Raw genomic sequence first — 8,723 nt, 5'->3', positions numbered from 1 at the left:
ACTATCGCCCACCACCACCGTCACTGCCAACACCACCGGCAACTGCCACCATCGCAAAAGCAGCAGCAAACAGCTTGTCCTGTTTCGGCCATCTCCTTCCCAGGACACTGCTCCCCCCGACCTCACCTGCGCTCCTCGCCCTGTGTGGTATGGGCGTGGACGTGTGGTCAGGAGCATCTGCTCCATCCTGGCTGTGGAACCTCAGGGAAGCTGTCGAAACCCTCTGGACAGGAGTTTCTGACCTATCAATGAGAATAAGAACACCACCTTCATAAGATTGCTGTGAAAATTAAGAGGACCATGTCAACAAACCGTTTGGTCTAGTGTCTGGCACACAGTTAGCGCTCATTTGATGTCTGTCTGTCCACCCTTCTATCCATCCACTGATCTATTCATCCATCTATGGATCCCTGTCGAAACCCTCTGGACAGGAGTTTCTGACCTATCAATGAGAATAAGAACACCACCTTCATAAGATTGCTGTGAAAATTAAGAGGACCATGTCAACAAACCGTTTGGTCTAGTGTCTGGCACACAGTTAGCGCTCATTTGATGTCTGTCTGTCCACCCTTCTATCCATCCACTGATCTATTCATTCATCTATCTGTTAGTGTACCAACTATCTATTCATCTATCTATCCAGTAGGTATCTATCATCTGTGTATTATCTTCATAATTACAGCATCTGTGTTTTATTCAACTTATCTATAGGTATGCGTCAAACCATCCCAAACTTAATGGCATAAAACACGAATAATCATTTCTTATTGTTATTTCTCATGTTTTGGGGGGTTAGCCAGTGAGTTCTCACGTGGGTTCTTTCACGTGGTTTCAGTCAGCTGGTGGCTAGTGTCATCTTGAAGCCTTCATCACCCTCACGTCTGAGACCTTAGCTGACGCTGTCTGCGAGGACGCTGTGGCCTGCTCACGGCACGACAGCTGGGTTCTGAGAGTGAGCATCATGTCTCCCAAGTGCTTCCTGTGGCCCCTGGCCTGTATTTAACACCTTCCCATAAGGTGACGCGTTCAGCAATCCCAGTCCTGTCTGATGGACGGACCATCAGGGTCCTGGCAGGAAGTCACTGGCCCAGCCTAAAGCAGCTGTGGCACAGAGTGGAATGAAGGAAGTATTGACAAAGGGGAGGTGAGGCTAAGGGGATCCAGGTAATGGGAAGGATGCGCCAAGCCTAGCAAAGGAGGGAGGTCATTGCTCCCCTACGCTTGAGGGGGCACAGGGAGAACTTGGAGACACAGGTGACCATAGGGAAAGGCCACTGACAGCCACTGCCAAACCACTCCCCAGCAGGGAGGGAGCCAGGGACCCAAAGTCCTGACTGCTCTGGCCCACCCTCTGAGGCCCTGCTGGCACCACGCTCTAGCAAGCCTGAGGCACAGGAGCGAGTCCCTTGACGTGGTCCTTGGAGCAGAGAGGGTGCAGAGGGTGGAGAGTGACCTGGGGGACAAACAGAGCTCCCAGCACGGGAGAGGTAAGACACCGAGCCTAAGAGAAGTTCATCAGTTTGCCCAAGGTCACAAGCTCGGAGGCGGCACGTCGCGGGGCCAGGTTGACTTGACTCCAGAATTCTTTCCAAGGCCGCCCTTACGGCCTGAATCACAGCGAGGAAGGTTTTGGTGTGTGCACATGGGTGTAAATGATCATCAGCAAAGCTGCCGGCAGCCTCCGCAGTGTTTTTATAATGGGATTTTAATTCGCTCCCCCCATCACCCCGCTGAGCTGAAAAGCGCTCCTGTTTGTCTATTTCTCGTTAGGCTGCTGCTTCCAACAGGAGACAGAAGGCAGCGCCTCTGGCCTACTTACTTCTGGGGGACATCACACTCTGGGCCAAACCCCTTCTTCAGGGACCCCAGCAGTCCTGCAAATGCCACCGTCGTCCCTGCAGCCAGAGAAGAGAAGGCAACACAAAATGCACCTTTGGAACTGGCAAGGGAGCTGGCCACAGCCTAGGGACGCTGCCCCGCAGGCCCGGGAGGTGGCCGTCTTCCCTGAGCATGGGCTGTGGGGTCCAGTGGAACCCGATCCCCAGCCCCACCCATCCCAATCCATCCTGGATCCGGAGACACCGCCACCATCCACCCAGACGTCAGGCCAAAAGCCAGAGCGTTCACTCCTGAGTCTTCTTTCCCTCGGCCACCTCCGGTCCTCAGCAAGTCCCATGGCCTCTAGCCAGCCCTCCCCGGAGACTCAGTCCCACCTGACGACATGCCAGGCTGGTTTTCACTTCCTTCGATAGTCTATTTTAAGTGGAATTCCCTTTATTCAATGGATGCGCTCTTGCAAATTTGTGCTTGAACTGCAGTTTTGTAAATTGAATCCCAGCAGGCCACTGGCCTTCTGAAGCTCCCTGAGGTTCCCTCCCCAGTGAATCCTGGTTGTTAACTCTCGCTCTACCACTGGAAAAGGGTCTAGACCTTTCCGAAAAGCATTTGGTACTGAACCCCTCGTGCTTATGATGCATTTTCCACGGGGTTTCTTTAACCACGGCTCTGTGATTTGAGTTCGTGGGTGCAGTCCCTGTGGTGTCCCCTGAGTGGCTTCCCTTGGAGGTGATCATGGTGGCTTTCCCCACCTTCCCCTACTCCCACGCCCTCCCCTCCACCACCACCTCAAAGAAGGGGAACACAGGCTGATCACCTTCTAGTTGAGTTTGGCCAATTGAAGGCGCTGACACAGGGCTGAGGGCGAGAGGAGGGCTTGGGGTGTTTATCTCGCCACCCCCCCTCGCCTGCTGTTGTTCTGGACTCAGCGCCTTCTCCATGGTCCCGCCCTCTCCACATTCCTTTCTGTCGCCCCTTTGCACCTCCCAATGGTAAAAGCTCCTCACTCTTGCCTGTCCCTGGACCCCGCAGCAGTTCCCTGAGCTCTGCTCACAAATCCACGGATGGCCTCTGAGTACACTGCCTGCCCTGGAAACCTCGGCCGCTGCCGTCTGCTCCCCACTGGGCCCCCACCTGTACAGTGGTAGTCACGATAACGGACCCAAAACCCTCACTCCCGGCCCCCAACCACTGGCCGGGACCCGGGCTTCGTGAACCTTACTGTTCATCCTAAGCCCATTGCCCTGCTTGGCTCTGGTGCCTGGGCAGAGGGGCCCTGAATGACTAGCACCCCTTCTGCTCCCTCCCGGACCTCCCCACAACCCCCTCCTTCTCTCCTCTTACCGGCTTTGGAATGATTTGGGGAGGCAGCTGGCAGCAGGGGAGTACAGCTGCCGCTAAGTTATCCAAACGATTTATCTTAAGATTCATGCAGAATTCATTGTGTGGGGACCAGGGGTGGGTTGCGCTTTAATATTCATGCAGATTTGGAAGAAACGTTAATCACGGGTTTGGGTAATTTGCACTGGTGCCTGATTCTCCTCCTCCCAGCTCCGCTGGCCAGCCCCCTGGCCCCCTCTCCTCTCCCATGTCCTGGGCTTCCTCCAGCCCAGCTGGGCAGGTGGGGCTGGACTCAGACAGTGGGCGGGGGCTGACCAGCTGTCTCCCAGGGCTGAGCTGGCCTCGCAGCGCCTTTGGGTGGGCAGGGGGAGGCAGGGTGCCCACTCAAAGGCGCTGAAGAGGCAGAGGAGAAGAGCCATGGGAACTTCTGGGGCATCTTGACGGGAAATAGATAACACGCTATAGCAACAGGATATGTGCAAATTAGCATTGATTATTCTCAAATTAACAGCTTGGGCATTTCAAACCCAAAACAAGGGCTCAACTCAGCTCTGATCTCTTCCACTGCTTTCGCCGCCCCACGGTGACAGCTGTCTGGGCCTGAGCAGGGGAGACGCAGGCTCCTGGGGAAGGGGCCTTGGGGGTCTCCACCCAGACCTCTCTTCCACTGACCTTGTGGAGGAGAGATCCTTCTAGAAATCGTCCATGGTTCTCCACCGCAGTCCCGGCGTGAGCCCTGCATGTATGGGGATGGGCGTTAGGACCCGGGGGCCAAGCCCCACGGGCGGGTCTCGTTCCCTGCCCCGGGAGTTGGAGACAGCTTTAGAAGAACGCAAGGGTGACATCACAGAGTGACCCCAGAGGGTCCACGGAGCCCCAGAAGAGCACCTAGAAAAGCCCCAAGTGCCCTGGGCAGGGGGTCCGGGGCTCAGCAGGGGCTACTACCTGAGCTCCACCCTCTCAGAAAAAGTAAAGTCTGGAGAGGGACAGCGACTAGCCCAAGTTCACACAGCTTCCTCGAAGGGAAGTTTGAGTCCACATTTGCCTGAGGCCCAGCTGGATGGCTGCAGCGTCAGGCAGCAAGCAGGAAACAGACAGACACTCTGAGCATCTGAAAGGGAGGGATGTGCACAGGGACCTGGTTACACAGGTGAAAGGGGATGACGAGGCAGCTCAGGAACTGGCAACAGCGTGAGGCTGCCACCGCCCCGGTGGGAGGGATGAGGGGAGAAGCCGAGTCCCTCGTGGAAGCTGGTGGACTCACCTGCAAAGAGCAGGAGCCACGAAGAAACACAGCTCTGCTGGAGGAGAGAAGAAATACCCAGCTCCTCCCTGCTCCCTGCCCTCCCATCTCCCGCCAGGCCTCCTCGGACGCCTTCATCCGTTCGGGCGCCTAACACAAAAAGGCCAGGGACTGGGGGACTCACGCAGCAGACATTTATTTCTGACAGTTCTGGAGGCTGGAAGTTCAAGGTGTCTGGTGGAGGCCTACTTCCCGCTCCATAGACGCTGTCTTCTCTTTGTCCTCATGAGGCAGAAAGGGTGACAGAGCTCTCTGGGGTCTCTTTTATACGGGCTAATCCCATCGTGAGGGCTCCACCCTTGTGACCTAATTACCTAATGACCAAGGTGCCACCTCCTAATACCATCACACTGGGGGTTAGGTTTCAACACGTAAAGTTTGGGGGAGACAAAAACATCAGCTAAGCCCGGCCGGGAGCCAGCTGCCATGATCGCTCCTGTGATCTGAGAGCGAATGGGGAAATGACCAGCACGAGGGTTTTCACCCCAGACAGCCCGCTCCCTCCCTCAGACCTCAGTGGGGATTGGACAGGAAAGAGCTGGGGGAGGGCCATCGTGGGACCGTCCCAGCCCCGGAGGTGAGGGAGACAGCAGAGCCGGGTTTGACAGAAGGAAGAGAGCTGGGGGAGGGACGGTGGGCACTGTCCCCTTCCCAGCTGGCTCGCTCTCCTCCCAGCCCTTCCCTCCCTTCCCCGCTGGGATCTGGTCAGCTTCCAACCCCAACAGCTGGTGTTACCTGTCACTGCCTGTCAGCTTCCCCCACCGCCACACAGCCGCCTCTGTCTGGGGCCAGAATAACAATCAGGGAGCTGCAGACACCAGAAGAGAGAGACCCGGGCTGCCGGCAGCTGTCCAGGACCCCCGCCCCCACCCCACTTCCAGCCTCTCCCTTGTCTGTTCAGACTGAGAATCCCAAACCTGTGATGCCCACACCCCCACAATACACGCAACACACACTCACACACCAGGGGCTCCTGGGATGAAGGCGTCTGGGAAGGTTTACAGGCCCAAGTGCCAAGGTGTAGCAGAATGCCTGCTAAGGCAGAGGGAGTGAGCTGCCCACTGAGGGAACACCTTGCAGTGACCACAACTCATGGAGCAGGCCTTGGGCGCCAAGAGCGGACCTTCTTCCCGACAGAGCCCCTGGCAGGCAAGGTGGGCAGCAGGGATGCTTCCACCTGTGCAGGTAAAGAGAACAAACTGTGATGCTCCCCGAGGACCCTGGGATGCAAAACTCGCCTGGAATAGATGGCCCAGGCGGCCCCTCAGTGCAGTGCTTGGCACATGGTGGGCATTTTGGAAAACGTTTTTGTCTGCCTAAGATGCTGCCCGTCTTTGGGCTCTTTGGGGGAACTCACTGTGCACTACACGTAATTCTGGGGGGCACTACAAACATGGTGACCTAAGTGGTTCCTCATCCTGGTTATAGATGGGATGTGTGACATTCCCCCTGTGATCATGTGACATTTTCCCTGTGATCATGTGATTGAACTGTCATAATACTGCTTTCCCTGGTCAGAGTGATTGGTTCAGAGATGGTCATGTGATTCAAGCCAGCCAATTAGAGTCTTGCTTGGGACACTATTGATTCTGTTGGGAAAATTATACTTTGGTGGGTTCATTGGTTGTAACAAATACTCAGTTCTGGTCCGGGATATAGAAGGAGGGGAAAGGAAGGCAGGGGTATATAGGAACTCTGTATTTTTCACTCCATGTTGCTGTGATCCTAAAAGCGCTCTAAAAAAAATAAGTTTCTGTTTTTTAAAGGCTAGGGTCTTTAAATATGAGAAAAGAGAAAAAAAATAAATGTAAATATATAAAAGGAAGAAATACAATCACGATTTAATAGAAAAGTATTTCTGGGTGTGAAGTAGAGGGCCTGGGAATTCTACTTTGCAAATTAAAAGCTATTTTTATGAAATTACACCTAATTTGGGTGAGCGATGAATAGGCATTTAGACTACACGAATTACTTAAATCACTTAGCTCCTATTAAACTTCTTTGGTATACGGGGTGCGAGATATGAAAGGCCATTTGTGACAATGCTTTTAGAAGTCATCTTTACTGAGTTTGGATATAATGCACAAATTTCTAAAAAAGAAAAAAAAAAAGATGCTTTGCACTGGGGCTGCCAGCACCTGGAGCATGAGAGAGATGCGAGGCTGTGATGACCTTGCCTGTGCTGTGGAGGCACCTGTCACAAGAACAGGTCCAATCAGAGGCCTGAGAAGGAGAGAGATGGAGAGAGAGTCCCAACAACATGCCCTGACCCTCTGGAAGCCAGGTTCCAGCTCTTTCCAGATACACGGGCCAAGAATTCCCTGATTCGAGTCGGGTTTCTGTTTGTTGCAACTAAAAAAAAAAAAAAGTCCTAATAAAACAAATGAATGGACACATGAGCGTACAAGCCCAGGACCTGAGACAGAAGGAAACAAGCTCCAGCTCCAGCTCCTGACATGAAAAGTTACAGAGATCCATCTGGGTGGGGCAAGGCGGAGTGGCCTGGCCTTGCAAAAGCTGAGCGTCAGAGCAGGACGCGAGGTCAAGTGCCCTTTGTTTTATGACGTTATCCTATGAAAAGGAGTCAAGGCCTGTGACCCAGCTCAACACCTTGACCTAAGGAGAGACCTTACTGGAAGGTACTGTCAGCTGCCATTGCATAATCCCCCTGGTCATCATCCTCATACATTGTTTGCATCCCGGGAATTGCTGGCTGAACGTGGGGGTCTGAACTGAAGGGAGCTGCAGCCTTGGTGCCCTCAGAGGACACTGCTGCAGTCTGGGCTGGGACTGAGTCCATGAAGGACCTGCCATTAGCAAGGGCCCTCACTGGGCTGCGCAGGGCCAGTCTCCGACAGTGACACCATGTGGCAGTGGGAAGTAATGGCTGTAATAGACTGAGGAGACCTCAGTGGAGCCAACCATCAGCTAATGGAAAAGGGCTGTACCTTTTAGGGCAATGTAAGTCCCTGGGGTTTATGGAGGGAGGCCGTGAGAGGGAGATCCTGAGTCTTTTGAGAGTTCTAGCAAATAACTGAAAAAAATAAATAAATAAAGATGTAATCTGCTTCCATGCCAGGCTGGAAAGTCAGATTATGTATTTTCCAAAGAATGTTCAGGCTAGAAGGCTAAGACCCTAGAGTTCTCACTCCGGCCTGTTGCTTATTTAGTGTGTGATCTCGGCTGGGTCACGTTCACTCTATTTCTTCATTAACAAGGCACTCAAAACTCCATCAGCTCCAATATTCTATAATGCTGGGATATGTGTATTTTAAGGAATACTGTCTTGCTGATGATGGAGAATGAGAAGGGCCAGGGACGCCCAATCAGGGCATGTCCCCTTCCAGCGGACCCACAGACTATGTGGGCGAAGTTTTCCGAGGGCCTCACCTGCCAGCAGGTAGGCATGGCTCCCATCCAGCATCTCCCCCACCATCCAACACCCTCCTCCTCTGGGGCTCAAGGAAGAAGCCCTGGGAGAGAGCATCCTTCTGGGGCAAGAAGGGGTGCACAAAGTGGAGTGTTGTACCTGGGGGTGGCTCTCACATCAGCTGTTCAGGACAACCTCCTGCAGAGCAGGACTCACCACCCGTACCCCAAGTCGGAAAGCCAGGACACACCCTAACATCCACATCAGGCACCCTGCTCACCTCCCCGACACCTACTTTTCTTTGAAGAATATGCAAGGAGCACAGAACCAAGCACAGGGCCCTGGACACTGAACTGCTACACGCTACATCAGGAGAAGCCGAGCTATCAGGGTCAGAGGGTTCGCGCCAGAGGGAATCTCTAGAATGTTCTCCAAGTCCCAGATCATAGACAAGGAAACTGAGGCCCAGCAGGGGAATGGAGTGGAGCCAGCCTCCCAGGAGAATCAGTGCTGGAGCCCAGCTGGCCTGGCCCTAAGCCGGCATCTCCCTTCTGCATCCCTCCTCCCAGTCCCTTCCTGGACAGTGGTCCAGGCATCTGGTGGCCACAGAGCTGGGCAGTGAGTGTCAGGGACCAGCAGCCTCTTCTATCCAACCCATCCTCACCCTTCTGCCCAGGGCAGAGGTTCTCAGCCCAGGCTTCCTAGGGTCAGGGAGCTGCTGAAGCTGTGTCCCCAAGACTGCAGATGAAAGGGGACTTGGAAGTGAGCAAGCGGAGGGAGCTGAGGGCCAGAGCCACGTTCCAAGGGGACTGACCAGGGATGCAGAGAGCACTGCTTATCAAAGCTGGCTCCGGGCTTAGACAGGAGCCACTT

This window comes from Pteropus alecto, unplaced genomic scaffold (genome assembly GCF_000325575.1).
Source record: "Pteropus alecto unplaced genomic scaffold, ASM32557v1 scaffold134, whole genome shotgun sequence".
NCBI lineage: Eukaryota > Metazoa > Chordata > Mammalia > Chiroptera > Pteropodidae > Pteropus > Pteropus alecto.
Note: the sequence above shows the minus strand (reverse complement) of the source record.